This window comes from Dasypus novemcinctus, chromosome 3 (assembly GCF_030445035.2).
Source record: "Dasypus novemcinctus isolate mDasNov1 chromosome 3, mDasNov1.1.hap2, whole genome shotgun sequence".
NCBI lineage: Eukaryota > Metazoa > Chordata > Mammalia > Cingulata > Dasypodidae > Dasypus > Dasypus novemcinctus.
The window spans coordinates 139,721,961-139,743,013 of NC_080675.1; the positions used below are offsets into that span (position 1 = coordinate 139,721,961).

At 42.2% G+C, this 21,053-nt stretch overlaps 1 long non-coding RNA gene and 2 pseudogenes across 1 annotated transcript in view; 2 read left to right on the top strand and 1 right to left on the bottom strand.

The window, feature by feature from the left end:
• Positions 1-21: 21 nt before the first annotated feature.
• LOC139438717 (uncharacterized) overlaps positions 22-21,053 on the top strand; it is a 38,690-nt gene continuing 17,658 nt past the window's right edge. The window contains exons 1-2 of the long non-coding RNA XR_011648441.1: positions 22-131; positions 8,022-8,506. This is a non-coding gene — a long non-coding RNA (uncharacterized lncRNA). The remainder of the gene's footprint in view (positions 132-8,021; positions 8,507-21,053) is intronic.
• Positions 7,001-7,550, bottom strand: LOC101446486 (mitoferrin-1 pseudogene; annotated as a pseudogene).
• Positions 19,549-20,594, top strand: LOC101443330 (hsc70-interacting protein pseudogene; annotated as a pseudogene).

Here is a 21,053-nt window from a genome sequence, read left to right on the forward strand (position 1 = left end):
GGGCCGGGGTTCCCAGGCCTGGGGTGGGGCTAGGCAGGGAAATAAGATGACAGAAGGAAGAACGTGTCTTCTGACGGGATCTGGGCCCGGGCGATCGCGGCCGAGGCAGACGGGTTGGTCGGTGAGAAGAGGTTAGAGCGGGACGGGCGGGTCAGCGCGAGGAGGGGGCCCCGAGGATAATGGGAACGGAGGGGCCCAGGCCTCGGGGAGGGGCCATGACCTGGGATGAGATGGCAGCGGCGAGAACGTGCTGACACGCGTCGCCCGGCTGGGGGCTCCCCCGGGGCTGGGGGCCGCAAACCCAGCCTCCGCCCCCTACCCAGAGAGGCTGCGGCTCCGCGGGAGTCTTCCTGCCGCGCCCCCGAAGCCCCCGCGCTCTCCCGGCTGCCCTCGGCGCCGCCTGCCGCACCCGCCGGATGGGCGCGCACGTCGCGCGGCGAAAGCCGGGGCCTACCTCACCTCGCGGCCGCCGCGCTGCCCACGCCGCTCTGCGCCCCTCCCAGCCCCGCCGAGGGCCCGCCCCTTCCCGCGCCCGTCTCCTCCCGGGGCGGCTGGTGCGCTCTGGGCTCACGGTAGATTCTCCCGGCCGTGTCGAGGGGGCCGCCGCGGTTTGCCAGGCCGAGTTGCTCACGCATTGAGAGCCGTTCCCACAGCAGCCGCGAGTAGAGGAAACTGACCTGCGCCTCCCCCCGGGGGGTGGGTGCAGGATTAGGACAGGACCAGACCCCAAACACTGTAGAGCTTCTCAGGCGGGGTCACCTGTGCGCTGCTCCCAGGAGTCAGTATCAAACCTCTGGCTGCTGAAAGGCGTGGACTGAGCCAGGACCGCCAAAGGATGTGAGACCCTTGTGGATCAGGCAAGGCCCATTGTGCCCCCCCAGAGTCCTGGGGGCCTCACAGGATCCAGGATCTCTAACGTGGCTTCTGGAACTCAGACTGCAAGAAGGAAAAACAGGTAGCAACCACACAGGAAACCTGGGAACCAGCCCTGATCCCTCCTGTTCTTCACTATGGGACCTTAGACAAAGCAGCCTTGTACCTGCTCAGCCTCAAGCTTTCTTCTTTGGATGAATATATGAAATTTTTACTTATCTGAGTCTGTTTTCTCACAGATAAAATGAGTACGTAGTAATAATACCCGTGTCACAGGGAGCTGCAGAAAGGCCTCTGAGAACTCTGGAGAGCAAGCCAGGTTATCTAGTTCCATGTCATTCTTTGTGTTTATTTCCTTTAAAAAAGCAACAATCTTTATTGAGATACGTCATATACCATATAATTCATTTAAAATGTACACTTCAGGGAAGCAGACTTGGCCCAGGGGTTAGGGCGTCCGTCTACCACTTGGGAGGTCTGTGATTCAAACCCTGGGCCTCCTTAATCCGTTTGAAACTGGCCCATACGCAGTGCTGATGCACGTAAGGAGTGCTGTGCCACGCAGGGGTGTCCCTGCGTAGGAGAGCCCCATGCTCAAGGAGTGTGCCCCATAAGGAGAACTGCCCAGCGCGAAAGAAAGTTCAGCCTGCCCAAGAATAGCACGGCACACATGGAGAGCTGACACAACAAGATGACGCAACAAAAAGAAACACAGATTCCTGTGCCGCTGACAACAACAGAAGCAAACAAAGAAGAACACACAGCAAATAGACACAGAACAGACAAGTGGGGGGGGAGGGGAAGGGGAGAGAAAAAAAGTGTATACTTAGGTGGTTTTTTTAATATATTCACAGATAAGTTCAACCATCACCACAGCCAATTTTAGAATGTTTTTATCATTCAGAAACTCTATTCTTTAGCTATCACTTCCACATCTCCCCAATCCCCCTGTCCTAAGCAACCACTAATCTAGGTTCTCTCTATATAGATTTGCCTATTCTGGGTATTTTATATAAATGGAAACATATAACATGGTCTTTTGTGACAGACTGGTTCACTTAGCATAGTGTTTTCAAGGTTCATCCATGCTGTATCAGTATTTCATTCTTTTTATGGCAAAATAATATTCCATTTTATGGCTCTATCACATTTTGTTTATTCATTCATCAAGGGATGAACATTTGGATTGTTTCTACTTTTTGCCTTTGTGAATAATGCTGCTATAAACATTCATGTACTAGTTTTGGGTGGACATGTTTTCAGTTCTCTTTGGGATATATCTATGAATGGAATTGCTGAGCCTATAATTCTTTAAAACATTTGAGGAACTATCAGACTGTTTTTCAAAGTGGCTGCCCCTTTTTACAATCCCATCAGTAGTTCCCATTTTTCCACATCCTTTCAATACTATTATTAGACTTTTTTATTCTAGTTGTCCTAAGGATGTGAAGTAGTATCTCAATGTGGTCTTAATTTGTATTTCCCTGATGACTAATAATATCGAGCATCTTTTCTCGTGCTTATTGGCAATTTATATATCTTCTTTGGAGAAGTGTCTATTCAGATCCATTGCCCATATTATAAATGGGTTGTTTATATTTTTATAAATTGAATTATAAGAATTCTTTATATATTCCAGATATAAGTTTTATATCAGATGTACTGATTTGCAAATATTTTCTTCAATTCTGTGGGTTGTTTTCCATTGCCCATATTATAAATGAGTTATTTATATTTTTATAAATTGAATTATAAGAATTCTTTATATATTCCAGATATAAGTTTTATATCAGATGTACTGATTTGCAAATATTTTCTTCAATTCTGTGGGTTGTTTTCACTTTTTTGATAGGGTCCTTTGATTCACAAAAGATTTAACGAGGTTAATATGTATTTTGGTGTTACTTGTGTTTTTGGTGTCATATCTAAGAATCCATTGTCCAGTGTGAAGTCATTAAGATTTATCTTCTAAGAGTTTTATAGTCTTAGCTCTAATATTTAGGTCTTTGCTCCATTCTGAGTTAATATTTGCATATGGTTTGGGATAAGCATTCAACTTCATTCTTTTGCATTTAGATATCCAGTTGTCCCAGCACCATTGTTGAAGACTCTTCTTTCCTGCATTGAATGATTTTGGCACCCTTTTCAAAAACCAGTTGACCATATACACATGGTTTTATTTCTGTACTCTCTGTTCTATTCCATTGATCTATATATCCTTATGCTAGTGCCATTTTGTCTTGATTGTTGTTGATTTTAGTAACTTTTAAAACCAGGATGTGTGAGTTCTTTGTTGTTGTTCTTCAAGATTGTTTTGGCTTTTCTGGATCACTTGCAATTGTGTATGAATTTTAGAATCAGCTTATCAATTTCTACAAAGACTTCAACTGGGATTCTGATAAAGATTGCATTGAATCTGTAAATCAATTTTAGGAGTATTAACATCTTAACAATATTAAGTCTTCCAAAACATGAACAGGAAATGTTTGACCATTTACTTAATTTTTCTTTAATTTCTTTCAGCAGTGTTTTGTAGTTTTCTGGGTTTGAGTTGTTAGATTTATTCCTAAGTATTTCATTATTTTTAATGCTATTATAAATGGAATTTTTTAAATTTCATTTCTGGATTGTTCATTGCAAGTATATAAAAATATATTTGATATTTGTATATTGATTTTGTATCCTGCAACCTAGTTGAGCTCATTTATTAGTTCTAATAGCTTTTTAGTTAGATTCCTTAGGATTTTCTGTATACAAGATCATGTCATGTGTGAAGAGATAGTTTTACTCCTTCATTTCTGTTATGGGTTGAATTGTGTCTCTCAGAAAGATAAGTTCAAGACCTAATGCCTGGTCTGTGTTATTTGGAAATGGGGTCTTTGAGAATGTGGTTAATGAGGCCAAACTGGATTAGGGTGAGCCCTAATCCATTATGACTGGTGTCCTAAGAAGAAGAAGCAAATTTGGGCAGAGTTAGACAGAGAAAATAGCCATGTGACAACAGAGGCAGAGATTGAAGTGCTGCAGTTGCAAGCGAAGGATTACCAGGGATTGCTTGCAAAACACCAGAAGCTAGGAAACAAGGAGTGATTCTCCCCTATAGGTTTCAGAGGGAATATGATCCTGGTAACACCTTGATTTTGGACACCAAGCTTCCAGAAGTGTGGCACAATAAATTGCTGTGTTTTTTTGTTTGTTTGTTTGTTTGTTTTAAGCCACATAGGTTTGTGATACTTTGTTACAGAAGTCTAGAAAATAAATATATTTTCCAGTCTGTATGCCTTTTATTTCTTTTTCTTGTCCTGTTGTCCTGGCTAGAATTTCCTGTACAATCATGACTAAAAGCAATGAGAGCAGACATCCTTGTTTTTTTCCTAATTTTGGGAAAAAGCATTCAGTTTTTCACCATTAAGTATGATGTTAGCTGTGGGTTTTTTTCTGGTTGCCCTTTGTCAGGTGTTTATGAATTCCAAAAATAGATATTGGATTATGTTTATAAGATGGTTTGCCTGAGGTTTTACTTTTACTTGATTAAATTACTATTAGGGCTTTGACTGGGCAACATCGATAGGGCACTGAGACCCCACCCACCAAGGGGACAGATAAAAGACATGGCAAAAGATGGAGTTGGGAGTTTTGAGCTGGAGCCCAGGAAGTAAGCACACAGAGAAGCAGAGCAACCAAGCACGGCGAGAATTGAGGGAGAGAGACAGAGCCATTGCTTGATAGTCTACAGCTGACCTTGTGGGGAAAAAAAGAGGTGCTGAGCCTGGAGAGAAATGAGCCCCAGGAGAAGAGGAACCCAGCAAGTCTGAACCCTGGCAGATGTTGGCAGCCATTTTGCTGCAACATGTGACAAAAGACTTTGGTGAGGGAAGAAACTTACACTTTACAGCCTGGTGACTGTAAGCTTCTACCCCAAATAAATACCCTTTATAAAAATCAACTGATTTCTGGTATTTTGCATCAGCACCCCCTTGGCTGACTAATATACCTACAATCCCTAAACTGTTGAGTATTTTTGTCATGAAAGTGTGTTAGATTTATCTATTGAGATAATCATGTTTTTGGGGTTTTTTATTTCTATTTATATAGTCTCATACATTAATTGATTTTTATATGTTGACCCAACCTTACATTTCTAGGATAAATGCCACTTGGTTATGACGTTTAATTATTTTTGTATGTTGTGGGATTCAGTTTGGTAATATTTTATTGAGGATTTTTGTATCCAAAATTCAGATGAGATTTGGTCTGTAATTTTATATTCTTTTGATATCTTTGTCTGGTTTTGGTTACAAGGTAATACTGGTCTCAAAGAATGAGTTGGGAAGTGTTTGCTCCTTTGCTGCTTTTTAGAAAAGTCTGTGAAGAATTGGTATGAATTTTCTTTAAATGGTAGAATTCACCTATGAAGCCATTTGGGCTTGTGCTTTTCATGGTAGGTTTTTGATTACTAATTCAATCTCTTCACTTGTTATAGGCCTATTCACATTGCCTATTTCTTCTTGCAGTAGTTTGTGTCTTTCTCAGATTTTCATCTAAGTTATCTAATTTATTAGCATGTGATCATTCATAGTATCCCTTTATAATCCCTTTTATTTCTGTAAGGGTGGTAATAATTTACCCTCATTCATTTCTGTTTTCTAGTTATTTGAGCCACTTCTCTTTTTTTCTTGGTGAGTCTATCTGCCAGTTTGTCAATTTCTTTGATCTCTTCAAAGAAAGAGCTTTTAGTCTCATTGGTTTTCTCTATTGTTTTTCTATTTCTATTTCATTAATTTCTGCTCTAACCTTTATTATTTTCTTCTGCTTATTTTAGGCTTAGTTTGCTCATCTTTTCCCAATGCCTTACGGTAGAAGGTTAGGTTTTTTAATTGAGAACTTTCTTCTATAATGTAGGCATTTTCAACTATAAATGTCCCTCTAAGCACTGCTTTAGCTGCATCCCATAAGTTTTGATACATTGTGTATTCATTTTCATTTTTCTCAAGTATTTTCTAATTTCTGTTTTGATTTCTTCTCTGGCTCATTGGTATTTATTATTTTACATTCAAGTGAAACTTCCATCTGTGGGGCTAAACACAAATTTAGGCCACATTCAACAATCTAATCAAGTTACTTTAGTGCCTTTTGACTTAACCTGGTAGAAGAATTCAGCTCTTAGTATTTTAAAAATAGCTTTATATTCCCAGCTGTGATACTGCTTGTACACATGCACAGGTACACATAAAATTTCGAAAACTCCTACATAGAAAAATGAAGGGTAAACATTATCGATCTATTTTATATGTGGACTGGAACTTTTATATACATAAAATTTTTCTTGAATGTTTTCAGTCACTGCACCTTTTCTTCCTCTTGTGTAATCTAAGATTGGGGTGGGAGGGGGGAGGGAGACTGCTGCAGTGAGGCAGAAAAGCTACATTCCTTTTAGCGGAGGAAAAGAAAAAGTGATTTCTCCTCTCCTTTTGAACCCTTACTCCCTCCATCATCACTTTATTTTTATATTTTTATTTTTTAAAGATTTTTTAAAAAAATTTCTCTCACCCTCCCCCCCAGCTGTCTGTTCTCTGTGTCCATTTGCTGTGTGTTCTTCTATGTCTGCTTGTATTCTTGTCAGTGGCACCCGGAATCTGAGTCTCATTTTGTTGCGTCATTTTACTGTGTCAGTTCTCCATGTGTGCGGCGCCATTCCTGGGCAGACTGCACTTTTTTTGTGCTGGGTGGCTCTCCTTACGGGGCGCACTCCTTGTGCATGGGGCTCCCCTAGGACATCCCTGCGTGGCACGGCACTCCTTGCACACATCAGCACTGCACGTGGGCCAGCTCATCCCATGGGTCAGGAGGCCCTGGGTTTGAACTTTGGCCTTCCATGTGGTAAGTGGACGCCCTATCTGTTGAGCCAAATCCACTTCCCCCATCATCATTTTAGATATTCCTGTGGGCACCCTTTTGATAAGCAGTGGTTCCGTCCTCCCTCTCTTTCTAAAGCATCAGGGAATGAAGGGCCCACAGTGAATACCCTGCAAAAATAATTTGGGTGAAAGGACAAGGGAATGGAATCAGGCAGAGAAAGCTTTTTAAAAATAAAAGATTCTGGAATCACTTCCCACTGTCTTTTCCTTCAGTATGGAGTTTGACTCTCCAGTTTGTACTTCATAAGGAAGTACTTGAAAAACTCAAGACAGACCAGGAAATGGCAGTTGATGGCATCTGGTGAATGACATGGACCTGCACCCCTTTGAAGTGACCAGGCAGTCTATTGAGTGGTGCACTGTCCAAAAAGCTTTGGCCATACCCAGTAGGCAACTGCTAATGTTGAACAGGGATGTTTTCCTGACTGTTGAGCAGGGTCTTACAGATGTCAAGGGGCGTTATAGCAGCCGCAGTGATGGCCCCAGCCAGTCTGCCTGATACAATGTTGGACTGCAGGTTGTATTCCCGGTGACGGTTGACCTGTTCCTGCAGGAAATTGTAGGTGATAAAATGGACTGGAAAGGAATGTTCATGGTCAGCTGCATGGTGTAACTCCAAGAGGAGGCTCCCACACCCTCAGTCCTTCACGCTGTCCGGATGTAGCTGAGGGCTGACCAGTAGGGCGAGTTAAACATCTTCATGTGCAGCTTCATCACTTCTGCTGGATTCATTACTGTCTAGTGGAGCAGGGTGATCATACTCCCAGCTATCCCTTTTAAAGCTTAGTTAGATCTTGACCTTATAGAGACCTGTTGTACCAGTTTTTAAATAGCCTCAAAAAACCTGTCCAGATAGCTTTTCCCCCATATCTGATCATTAATTGCTTTTGAATGTAATAAATAAATAATAAATAAATACCTAAAATACCTATGTCATCAATTTCCCCAGCCTTCAGAAAATGGAAGAGGGAAATGGAAAAAAGTGTGTGTGTGTGTGTGCGTATGTTCAGGTGTGTGTACACACACAACTCGAGTTCTGTACGCGTAAGGGAGCATGGTGAAGATGAGGATTAGGCTGCTGGACCACAGAATGGGCATACTGGGTACGCGTCTGTGAAGAAGAGAGCGTTCTAACTACAGATAAATGCTTTCAAAATACTACTGGCTAGGTGGCTGTTTCCTCGGTGGTGGGAAAAATTGTTTAAAGTCCTTTTCATGTTTTCCTAACAGGCAAAATACATGGCATGGGCAGGCCCCGTGACCCAGAACCATGACCTTGGTGCCGCGCAAGGGCCTCCAGATGCCTTCAGTCAGGATGATTTTCCTGAGAGCTCCGTAGACACTTGAGTACTGAGCTTTGGGATCTAGCTGCAAACTCTGCAATCGTGTCTTCACGAAGTCTACCGAGTACACGACTCGTGCTGCAGGATCCCCGCCATCCGGAAGCTCTGGCTGTCACGTGGGTGGCTAAGGAGGCGCCAGCCGGCAGGTTCTCCGCGTCCTCCCACCCGGCGTCCTTGCCGTCGCCGCCATCTTGCGTCCTCTGCCTGGCAGCCTGGCAGCCTGGCTCACTGCACCGCGGGCTGCCCCGGAGCGCCATCCAACAGCTCCGCGGGGAAGCAGAGGCTGAAGAGGTGGGCAGGGAGGGGAGCGGTGAAAAACTTCACTTCTTAAAGTTGGATCATCAGTTCCTTAGGAGTGTGTTGAATTTCCATGTGAGTTTCTCAAATTTCTATTGTTTTCTTTTTTAAAAAGACATTTTATTTCTTTCTCCCCACCCCCTCCTTGCTTTGCATTTGCTGTGTCTGTTCCTTGTGTGTTCCTCTTTTTTTTGGAGGCAACGGGTGCCAAACTGGGACCTCCCATGTGGGAGGGAGGCACCTGATTGCTTGAGTCCCCTCCTCTTGCTGTTGTTGATTTCTCATTTCATTCCAGTGTGGTTAGAAACATACTTTGCATTATTTCTGTTCTTAGTTTATTGAAGTTTGTATTACAGCCTAGCATACTATCTATCCTGGAAAAGATTCCATGTTCACTTGTAAAGAATGTGTAGTTTGCTGTTGTTGGGTCCAGTGTTGTATAGATGGGTGTTAACTCTAGTTCTTAGCTACACACCTAGTGTGAAGCGGAATTTCCATCTCAGTGAGTTGGGAGTAAGGAGGGAGTGCATCTCAGTTCAAACGTTATAGCTTTTCACTGTTCTTAGTGAATTTTAGTAGATTTTCTTGAATACGTGTTTCTCTATTTGCTGTATATCCTTAAAACCATTTCCAAAGACTTAAGTGTTTTGTTTTGTTTTGTTTTTTAAATAATTTTTACCCATTTTACTGGGGAGTTGTTACCAGATTTTGTCTGGGTTCTTGACTAAACTGCAAGAAATGAATTTCAAGAACAAGCTGCGTTGATTAGGCCAGTAATTTATTAAGATAGGGAGAAAAGAGAAATGGGAGAAAATAACAGATCATGGGTCCCAGGTAGAGAGGAAAGGGCTGAAGAGTGATAAAGAAGGCTGATTTACAGACTACAGTTCCCCATTACAGATTATAAATCCCCAGGTTTACTTGTGTATTCATCCAGATGGGGATGAAGAACGCTAGAATAGGTATCAAAGGCAAGAGAGAGAGCAAAAGACCTTTGCGCTTGCTTTTTAAACCACTAATTATTCTGCCTCTTTGCTAATGGCATGGGAGGAGTCCCAGCTGCTTGCTGTTTTGATTGATTACCCCACCCATCAGTCCCCCAGGAGGGCCCAATGATAAGGCCCTTGGAGAATATCTGGGGCTTCTCCTGGCTTCCAGAGGAAATCCCATTCTGAATGGGAACGAGATGGGGGTATTCCAGCAGCCATCTTGGGGCTATTGAAGAACATGTGTTCAGTCTGCCAGGTTCCAGATCCATCTATTGATTCCCTATCTAGCCTACTTCAGAGTGAATCCAAGAGTTCCTCACTCTGTGATGCAGAAGCTCCCGCTCTCTCTCTGTTTATTTCCTTTCATTACCTTCAGGCCTTTAGTGAATTCTTATTTTAATACCATGGACTTTTTTTAAAAATCAATTTTATTGATAAACATTGATAAAGCATACAATCCATCTAAAGTGTACACTCAGTGGCACCCGGTGCAATGACATAGTTGTGCATTCATCACTTCAATCATTACAAGAGTATTTTCATTATTCCAACAATAATTTAAAAAAACAGAAAATTAAAAAAAACAGAAAAACAAAACGCTCTATCCCTTAATCACCTCTCAATCTCTTTATGTTTCCCCTGCCATATAGAATGCTATTCTATTTCCATCTTTCTAATTTATTTGTATGTATATTGTAATACCATGGACTTTAACTAGGATGTGTATAGATCATCCATGGAGTGTTTAGACTCAAGTTTCTTTAAAGGATCTAGATCCTTAACTTCCTTATGGACTCATTATTAAAATGGATCCTTGTGGGATCACCTCCTCAGCCTATTTCACACAATGGCCTTTATCCCAATTTTCAAAGAAAAGCTGACTTCCCATCCACCACAATTCCAGCTGTGGAACATTGCCCCAGGCTATAAAACTCTCAGGGGTCCAGAGAATGCAAAATATTGATGCTAAAGTGAAAGGCTCTACTAACTAGGAAGTATATTCTTTTGCAAGTCAAATACATTCTAATTTTTTGCTCTCAACAAACTGGAAAAGGATCTAATTCAGTTGAATATTATATGACATATAACTCAACAAGTAGTTGAGTGTTATTGACATAACTCTTTCCATTCCCATCTGCTTATTTATGGGAACAAGGGTTCTTAACACACCTATTAAAATAAAAATTAGAAATGGGAGAGATGCTGAGTTCTGTCTCATGACAAATCATAATCATTCAATGATACATGCATCTCATTAAGATTTTCACTTTCAATAAAATTTTACTTTTTATATTTAATAATTGTCAGAGTATGGAATCTACCTATTTTAGAAGATATATTTAGAAGATATATTTTTAATACATAGATACTTGTAACAGGAAGTAAGAAACATTTAATTTTGATCTGTGTATATACTTTTTCTCATAGAGAATATTATTGAGTGAGAAATAAACAACTTTCAATATCCAGAATATATAAATAACTCAAAATTCAACAGTAAGAAAATAAGGAACAATTTTTAAAACTGAGCAAAAGACTTGAACAGATACTTCATCAAAAAGATGTGGGGGGGAAATGGATGTGGCTCAACTGATAGAGCATCCATCTACCATATGGAGGGTCCAGGGTTCGATCCCCAGGGCCTCCTAACCCATGTGGTAAGCTGGCCCACATGCAGTGCTGCTGTATACAAAGAGTGCTGTGTCACGAAGAAGCGCCCCTGCATAGGGGAGCCCCACACACAAGGAGTGCGCTCCGCAAGGAGAACCGCCCTACATGAAAAAAGCGCAGCCTGCCCAGGAGTGGCACTGCACACACAGAGAGCTGATGCAGCAAGATGATGCAACAAAAAAGAGATGCAGTTTCCCAATGCTGCCAGATAGTGCAAAGCAGATGGAGAAGAACACACAGTGAATGGACACAGAAGGCAGACAAAGGGGGGGAAGGGGAGAGAAATAAACAAAATAAATCTTTAAAATATATATATATATAGTTTATTAAAAAAAGAAAAAGATGTGAGGAAGCAGATGTGGCTCAAGTGATTGGGCTTCTGCCTACCATATGGGAGGACCCAGGTTTGAAAAAAAAAAAGTATGCCCGCATGGCAAGGTAGTGCCCACGAAAGTGAGTCATATAGCAAGATGATGATACAACAAAAGAGGGACGAAGGGGAGAGTCAAGGTGAGGAGCATCGGAAACCAGGAACTGAAGTGGCACAAATGAAAGGGAACGTCTCTCCACATCAGAGGTCCCCAGGATCAAATCCCAGTGTATCCTAGAGGAGAAAAACAGGAAGAAAAAAAGAGATATAGATACAGAAGATCACACAGCAAATGGACACAGACAGCAAAAACAGCAGGCTGGCAGGGGGAGAGGGAAAAAAAAAAAGATATGTGGTCGGGTAACAGATGTAGCTGAGTGGCTGAGTTCCTGCTACCCATGTACGACATCCTGGGTTCAATCCCTAGTACCTCCTAAAAAAGAGATATATGGTTGACAAATAGCACTTGGAAAGATGCTCAACATATTAGTAGGAAAATGCAAATTAAAATCACGAGGATGCACTGAAATATAAATATCTGAATATGATTAAAAGGGGAAATGTTAGATTTTATGTGTAGTAGCAGAATAAAAAATTTTTTAAAAATCCATGGACCACACTATACAAACAATGAACCTTAACGTAAACCATGAGCTTTAATTAATAGTACAATTATAAAAATGTGCTGTTATCAATTGTAACAAATATCCCACACCAATGCAAGGCAGTGATAGTAGGGTGGCATATGGGAATCCTGTATTTTATGCTTGATTGTTCTGTAAACTCACAAATTTTTAAATTAAAAAAAATGCAATAGCATTACACATTTATTAGAATGACTTAAATTTTTTTAAAGAGCTGACATCGGGAAGTGGAATTGGCCCAATGGATAGGGCATCTGCCTACCACATGGGAGGTCCACGGTTCAAACCCCGGACCTCCTTGACCTGTGTGGAGCTGGCCCATGTGCAGTGCTTATGTGCTCAAGGAGTGTCATGCCATGCAGGGGTCTCCCCTGTGTAGGGAAACCCCACATGCAAGGAGGGTGCCACATAAGGAGAGCTGCCCAGCGCGAAAGAAAATGCAGCCTGCCCAAGAATGGCGCCGCACACATGGAGAGCTGACACAAGATGACGCAACAAAAAGAAACACAGGTTCCCGGTGCCACTGATAAGGATAGAAGCGGTCACAGAAGAACAGACAGCGAATGGACACAGAGAGCAGACAACGGGGGGAGGGGGGGAGGGGAGAGAAATAAATAAATAATAGATCTTAAAAAAAAAAAAAAGCTGACAATACCACATGCTAGAGAGGTTACAGAACAACTGGAATTCACATGCATTGCTAATAGAAATGCAAACTGGTACAGCCACTCTTGAAAACAGCTTGGCGATTTCTTACAAAGTTAAACACCCACTTACCATATCACCTCGCAGCCCTACTTCAACTTGTTTACCCTAGAGAAATGAAAACTTACACTCATGCAAAAACCTGTACACAAATGTTTAGAGCAGCTCTATTATTGCTGTTTTGTTTCCTAGGGCTGTCATGACAAAGTACTACAAACTGGATGGCTGAAAATGACAGAAATTTATAGTCTAATAAATTCAAAATCAAAGACTCGGGTGGGGCATGCTCCCTCTGAAGTCTATAGGGAAGAATCTGTTCCATGTCTCGCTCCTCGTTCTTGGTGGTGGCCAGCAATCCTTGGTGTTCCTTGGCTTGTGGTGTAATTCCACCCATGTTTCCATCATTACATGGTTGTATTCTCTCTGTATTTCTCTCCCCTTTTTATAAGAACACAGTCACATTGGATTAAGGGCCCACCCAACGCCAGTATGACCACTATTGTGATGGTTAAGTTCATGTGTAACTTGGCTAGGTGTCTAGTCGTTGCATCAAGCAATCAGCAGCCTGATTGTTACTGTGAGGCTATTTAAATCATCAGTCAGTTGACTGCCTCTATGGCTGATTACATCTACAATCAACAAAGCAGATTGTCTTCAGCAGTGAGCGAAATCTCATCTAATCGATTGAAGGCCTTATAGGAAGAACTTATTTCTGCAGTCAGCCAGCCAGCTTCTACTGGGGAATTCATGGAAACCTTCATCAGGGTTCCCAACTTGTGGCCTGCCCTGTGGAATTTGGATTTGCCAATCCCCATGGTCACGTGAGCTACTTCTTATAATAAATCTTATAATATTATAAGATTATATTATATATAAATCTTATAATACATATATATCCTATTCTCTGTTCCTGGAAAACTCTTAATACGACCTCATTTTTAAAAATAGATTTATTTATTTACTTTATTCCCTTCCTCTCCCCCATATGGTTCTCTCATCTGTCTTGTCTGCTCATTGTTTGCTTGCCTTCTCCAGGAGGCACAGGCAACCAAACTCGGGACCTCCCACATGGGAGGTGAGTGCCCAATGGCCTGAGCCACATCCACTGCACACAAGCTGTGGCATCTGCTGGCTTGTGGCATCTGCTCATTGTGGTGGGAGGCGGCATATAGCTCATTGTGACAGGAGGTGGCATCTGTTCTTCTTCTTTTAGGAGACACTGTGACCTGAACCCAGGACCTCCCATGTCAACTTGTTGAGCCACATCTCCCTACAACGTCATTTAATTTGCCTAATTTCATCTGCAATGACCCTATTTCCAAATAAATTCATAATCTGAGGTACTGGGGATTAAAATGTTAAAATATCTTTTGGAGGGGGACACAATAAAACCCATAACAATTGCTAAAAACTGTAAACAAAGGGCGAATGGATAAGTTGTAGTTTTAAAATTGTAGGCCAACATCACATAGAAACATAGAGGCAAAACTCCTAATTAAATGTTAGTGAACTAAATGCAATAATGTTTTAAAAAAATTTATTGCCCACTCCTAAAGTGTAGGCTGTGTATAATGATTTCCTTCCAAAGAGAAGAGTATGGAAAGACGGGGAAAAGGTAATTTTATAGTAAAGAATACTGACAAACACTACCTCACCAGCCATGTGATCAAGGTCAACATCAATAATGATAGGTCGTATTGGTAATATGTAACCGTTTATATGAAGTGATGAAAATTGCACTTTACCTCTGTGAAATTCCTCCCTAACACCCATAACTCCCAATCTAATCATGAGAAAAATATCAGAGAATTTCCAATAGAGGAGGTACCACCTTGGTCAAGATGGTGGAGTGAGACACTCAAGGGCTCCACCGCCCACAGAAGCTTTGAACAACCAGCAAGATTTGGCAGAAACATCTTTCTCAAAGCTCCAGAAAACAATTAAAGGATTTGAGTAACAGGGTGAGTGCTGAATCAAGAATAAGGCAACTAAAAAATGGTAGGATCTCATGGTGCCTTGGCTGGCCCCTCCCCCACTCCCCTCTCCAGCTTGGTGTGGAGTTGGCCTGTGCTGCCATTGTGGGTCTGTGGTCCTAGTTCCAGAGGGAGGAGAGCAACTCTTTTTTTTTTTTTTCCTTTAAGGATTTATTTTATTTACCTCTCTCTCCCCCCCCCCCACCGCCGTTGTCTGCTCTCTGAGTCCATTCTCTGTGTGTTCTTCTGCATCTGCTCGAATTATCAGACAGCACTGGGAATCTGTGTCTCTTTTTTGTTGTGTCATCTTGCTGTGTCAGTTCTCCGTGTGTGCAGCGCCACTTCTGAGTGGGCTGCGCTTTTTTTTTTCATGCGGGGTGGCTCTCCTTGCAGGGCACACACCTTGCGTGTGGGGCGCCCCTATGTGGGGGTGCCCCTATGCAGCACAGCACTCCTTGCGCTCATCAGCACTGGGCATGGGCCAGCTCCACACGGGTCAAGGAGGCCCAGGGTTTGAACCATGGACCTCCCATGTGGTAGATGGACACCCTATCCATTGGCCAAGTCTACTTCCGGAATGTAGATTATGAGACATCTGTTCTTAAACCTGTATCCAACTAGTATTATGACAGCACTTTCCTTACATGCCAGGAGATAATTTAAAAAAAAAAAAGGAGAAAACACCTTTTCCAGTTCTTACAGACTGAACTTGTGCTTGTGTTCTCTTTCAGAGCTTAGCCATAAAATGATTTTAGAGAATAGCTGGAGGCAGAAGCTTAAGGTCCTCTTATGTCCTTTGTGTGCATGCATCTTGTCTTTTGCATGCACATGTGTGGCCATAAGAATGCCCGCATTTACACAGATCCCAATATCCCCTCTTCCCAAGGAAACTGTTCCCTTACAGTTTCAGGTACTGCACTCTATGTCCCATAGCCAGAAAAACTTTGCCCCAGGCAGCTGCAATTTGACTACTCTTTCATATTTTGTAAGGAGAGCTGGGTGAGCTGCCTTCCACATGGAGGGCAGATTCTGGGAAGGCAAGCCCATAAGAAATGTCCTTGTTCAATACATCAGGCTACTACCAGATGAATATACATGCTCCCAATATGTGCACAAGAGTTGCTCTTGGGAAGTGGATGTGGCTCAACTGATAGAGCATCCTTCTACCATATGGAGGGCCCAGGGTTCAATCCCCAGGGCCTCCTGACCAATGTGGTAAGCTGGCCCATGAACAGTGCTGATGCGCGCAAGGAGTGCCATGCCACGCAGGGGTGTCCCCCGTGTAGGGGAGCCCCATGCGCAAGGAGTGAGCCCCGTAAGGAGAGCTGCCCAGTACGAAAGAAGGTGCAGCCTGCCCAAGAATGGCGCCGCACACATGGAGAGCTCACACAACAAAATGACGCAACAAAAGAAACACAGATTCCCGGTGCCACTGATAAGGATAGAAGTGGTCACAGAAGAACATGCAGTGAATGGACAGAGAGCAGACAACTGGGGGGGGGTGGAGAGAAATAAATTTTTTTAAAATCTTAAAAAATTTAAATTCCAGTGATAACATATTATAATATCAAATGTCCAGACTTCCAACAAAAGATTGTAAAATATACAAAGAAACAAAGAGTGATGACCCATGGAAAAGTGAAGATTAAAGCATTAGATATCATCAGTTAAGAGGACCAGATATGGGACATACCAAAGATTTTTATTTATTTATTTATTTATAAGATTCATTTCTCTCCCCTTCCCCCTCTCAGTTGTCTGCTCTCTGTGTCCATTCGCTGTGTTCTTTTGTGACCACTTCTATCCTTATCAGCGGCACTGGGAATCTGTTTCTTTTTGTTGCGTCATCTTGTTGTGTCAGCTCACCATGTGTGTGGTGCCGTTCTTGGGGAGGCTGCACTTTCTTTCATGCTGGGCGGCTCTCCTTATGGGGTGCACTCCTTGCATGTGGGCTCCCCTATGCAGGGGAGACCCTGCATGGCAGGGCACTCCTTGCGCACATCAGCATGCGCATGGGCCAGTGCCACATGGGTCAAGGAGGCCCAAGGTTTGAACTGTGGAGCTCCTATGTGGTAGGCGGACACCCTATCCACTGGGCCAAGTTCGCTTCCCCAAAAGACTTTTAAAAAATGATCCTGGGAGCAGATATGGCTCAAGCAGTTGGGTCCCCACCTCCCATATGGGAGGGCCTGGGTTTGGTTCCTGGTGCTTCCTGAAGAAGACAAGCAGATACAACAAGCTGATGCAATGAGCAGATGCAATGAGCAGGGAGCAGATGAGGTTCAAGCAGTTGGGTATTCACCTCCCAAATGGGAGGCCCAGGTTTGGTTCCTGGTGCCTCCTAAAAAAGATGAGCAGACACAGTGAGCAGACAGCAGAAAATGAGTGGAAACAATGAGCAAGACAGATGAGGGAGCCATCTCAGGGGGTGGGGGTGGGGGGGAATGGTCCTAAATATGCTCAAAGTGCTAAAGGAAAACATGGACACAGAACAAAAGGAAATCAGGAAAATGATAGATTAGCCAAAGGAAAATATCAATAAAGAGATAGAGATTATGAAAAGGGACCAAACAGAGCTGAAGACCACAGTAACGGAAATAAAAAGCTCTCAAGAGGTGTTCAGCTGCTGATTGGAGATGGCAGAAGAACCAGTGAACTTGAAGATAAGGCAATTGAAATCATTCAGTCTGAGGAGGAGAAAGAAGAAAGGATGAAGAAAAGTGAACAGACTGAGGAACCTGTAGGACACCATCACGTGCATCAATATAGGCCTTGTGGAAGTTCCAGAAGGAAAAGGAAGAGAGACCGGGGCGGAGAGAATGTTCAGAGAAATAATGGCTGAAAACTTCCCAAATTTAACAAAAGACATGAATATATACACTCAAGACACTCAACAAACTCCAAACAGGCTAAACCCAAATAATACACTGCAATGTATTATAATCACACTGCCAACAGCCAAAGATGAGAATTCTGAAAGCTGCAAGAGAGAAGCAAGATGTCACAAACAAGGGAGCCTCGATAAGATTACGTGCCAATTTCACATTAGAAATCATGGAGGCAAGAAGGCAGTGGGATGACATATTTAAAGTGCCAAAAGGAAAAAAATAGCCCACCAGGAATTCTATATTTAGCAAAACTGTTTTTCAAAAATGAGGGAGAGATTAAGATATTCCCAGATAAACAACAGCTAAGGGAGTCTGGCATCACTAGACCAGAGAGATGCTAAGGGAATTCTGCAGGTTGAAAGGAAAGGACACTAGACAATGCCCTGACTGAAGCTGCACAAAGAAATTAAGTTCTCTGGTAAAGTTAAAGGTATAGGTTACTATAAATGCTAGTACTGTTGTATTTTTGGTTTATAACCCCACTTTTTGCTTCCTACAGGACCTAAAAGGCAAAGCATAAAATTAATGCTAAATAAATGGTTTTAGACACATAATGTATAAATATGAAATTTGTGAGAACTACAAAAATGTGGGGAACAGAGGAATATAGGAACATAGTTTATTTATGCTATTGAAATTAAGTTCGTATCAAGCCAAGCAAGATTGTTATATGTTTAGGATGTTAAATATAATCCCTGTGGTAAGCACAAAGAAAATCAGAGAATATGCAAACTCATAGAGACAGGAGAGTGCAGGTTACCAGGGCAGAAGCAGGGGGAATGGGGTGTTAACGCATAATGGATATAGCATTTCTGTTTGAGGTGACGGGAAAGTTCTAGTAGTGGATGGTGTTGAGGGGACCACAACATTGTGAATGCAATTAATCCCACTGAGTATGTGCTTGGGAGTCATTGAGATGGGAAAGTTTATGTTGTATATATGTTTTGACAACTTAAAAAAAAAAGCAGCTAAAGAGATAGTGACAATTAAATGCAGTAAGTGATCCTAGATAGGATCTAATAATGGAGGAGAAAAGGATCAAAAGAACATTGTAGAGGGAGCAGATGTGGCTCAAGCAGTTGAGTGCCCACCTCCCACATGGGAGGTCCCAGATTCGGTTCCCGGTGCCTCCTAAAGAAGACAAACAATGAGCAGACGAGAAAAAACAATGAGCAGACAATGAACTGACAATGAGCAACCCCCCCCCCCCAAATAATGAGCAAGACAATGAGCAAATAACAAACAGACAACAAGCAAAAAACAAATGAGCAGGGATTGAATGTGGCTCAAGCAGTTGAGTGCCTGCCTCCCACACGGGAGGTCCCAGGTTCAGCTCTGGGTGCCTCCCAAAGAAAAGAACGAGCAGACAACAAGGAAAAAAAAAAGGCAAAAAGCAAAAACAACGAGCAAACAGATGAGTGAGCCATCTCTGGGGAGAGGGAGGAAGAACATTATGGTAGCATTTGAAGAAATTGGAATGTAGATTATAAGCTTTGTATCAATGTTAAATTTCCTTAACTTGATAATGGCACTTACGGTGAATATGTAAGTGAAAATCTTTGTTCTTAGGAAATGTACATGGCAGTATTAAGTGTTCAAGGAGTATGATATATACAACTTACTCTCAAATGTTGAGAAAATAGAGAATGATCTACAAACGTGGCAAAATGTTAAAATTGGTGGATCTGGGGATCTGGAGGAGTAGGGGTATGTTGGAGTTCTCTGTGTGGGGTTTGTATTATTTTGCAACCATCCTGTAAGTTTGAAATTATTTCAAAAGAAAATGTTTAAAGACTTCTACGCCATCACGCCAAGCTAGAGCCCCAGCCTGGATTCACACTGCAGCTCTCTGCCATGCCCTTTGCTGCCTGCAAACCATGGATACCTGCAAAGTGAGTGAGCTTTGGGCCTTCCTGAAAATGTGTAAACAGGGTCCGAGCATTCTACACACGGAGGAAACGAGTGAAGAGCATGAGCGGTGAAATACTACCTGCTACTCATAATGCTAAAGCAGAAGAAAATATCAAGGAAGAGAAAACCAATAGTAAGAAGTCAGAGGAAAACATTAAGACAGATGAACCGCCAAGGGAGGAAAGTGATCTAGAAACTGACAATGAAGGTATTATTCAACCAGACACTGATGCATCTCAAGAAATGGGAAATGAAACTGTAGAAATAACTGAGGAGATGATTGATCAGGCAAATGATAAGAAAGTGGCTGCCATAGATGCCCTAAAAGATGGCCATGACAGAAAGCCATGGCCTTGTTCACAGAGGCCATTAAGCTGAATCCTCACTTGGCCATTTTGTATGCCAAGAGGGCCAGTGTCTTCCTCAAATTACAGAAGCCAAAGGCTGCCATCTGAGACTGTGATAGAGCCATTGAAATAAAGCCTGATTCAGCAGGGCCTTACAAGTGGCAAGAGAAAGCACCTGTAAGGGCCACTTCTGGGCCACTGGGAAGAAGCAGCCCATAATCTTGCCCTCACTTATAAACTGGATTATGATGAAGATACTATTGCAATGCCGAAAGAAGTTCTACCGAGGTCCCAGAAAATTGCAGAACATCAGAGAAAGTATGAGTGACAACGGGAGGAGAGAAAGATCAAAGAAAGAATAGAAAGAGTTAAGAAGACTGGGGAAGAACAGAGAGGGCCCAGAGCGAGGAGTAAGCCAGAGGACAATCAGGAGCTCAGTATGGCTTTTTTTCAAGTGGCTTTCCTGCGGGAATGCCTGGAATGGCAGGAATGCCTGGGCTCAGTGAAATTCTTAGTGATCCAGAGGTTATTGCAGCAATGCAGGATCCAGAAGTTATGGTGACTTTCTGGGATGTGGCCCAGAACCCAGCAAATACATCAAAATATCAGAGCAACCCAAAGGTTATGAATCTCAGTAAATTGTCAAATTTGGAGGTCAAGCATAATACCCTATTGACAAATAAAGCCCTTGCTAAAAGAAAAGCAACCTAGATCACTTAATGGATGTTGCAATAACACAAACCAGTGTACCTCTGACCTTCTCACCCAGAAAGCTAGGGTGCTTTGAAGATAATCCCCCACTTTGCCCCAAATGGCAGCTGACACATTTTACAGTGGTTTGCCATTAGAGTAATCATTCAGATGACGCTTTCCCTGTTAGATATCACAAACTTTAACACTTTTTAAACCTTAAAAATATTTAAAACAAAAGAGTATATTAATTCCTGAAGAAAAAAAAAGACTTAAAAAGAAAAAGAAATCCCAACAGAGGGACCTTCTACAAAACACCTGACCAAAACTAAATGTCATCAAAACGTCTCAAAACTAAATGTCATAAAAAATAAGGAAAATCTGAGAAATTGTCATGGCCCAGAGGAGCCAAGGAGACATGATGACTAAATTTA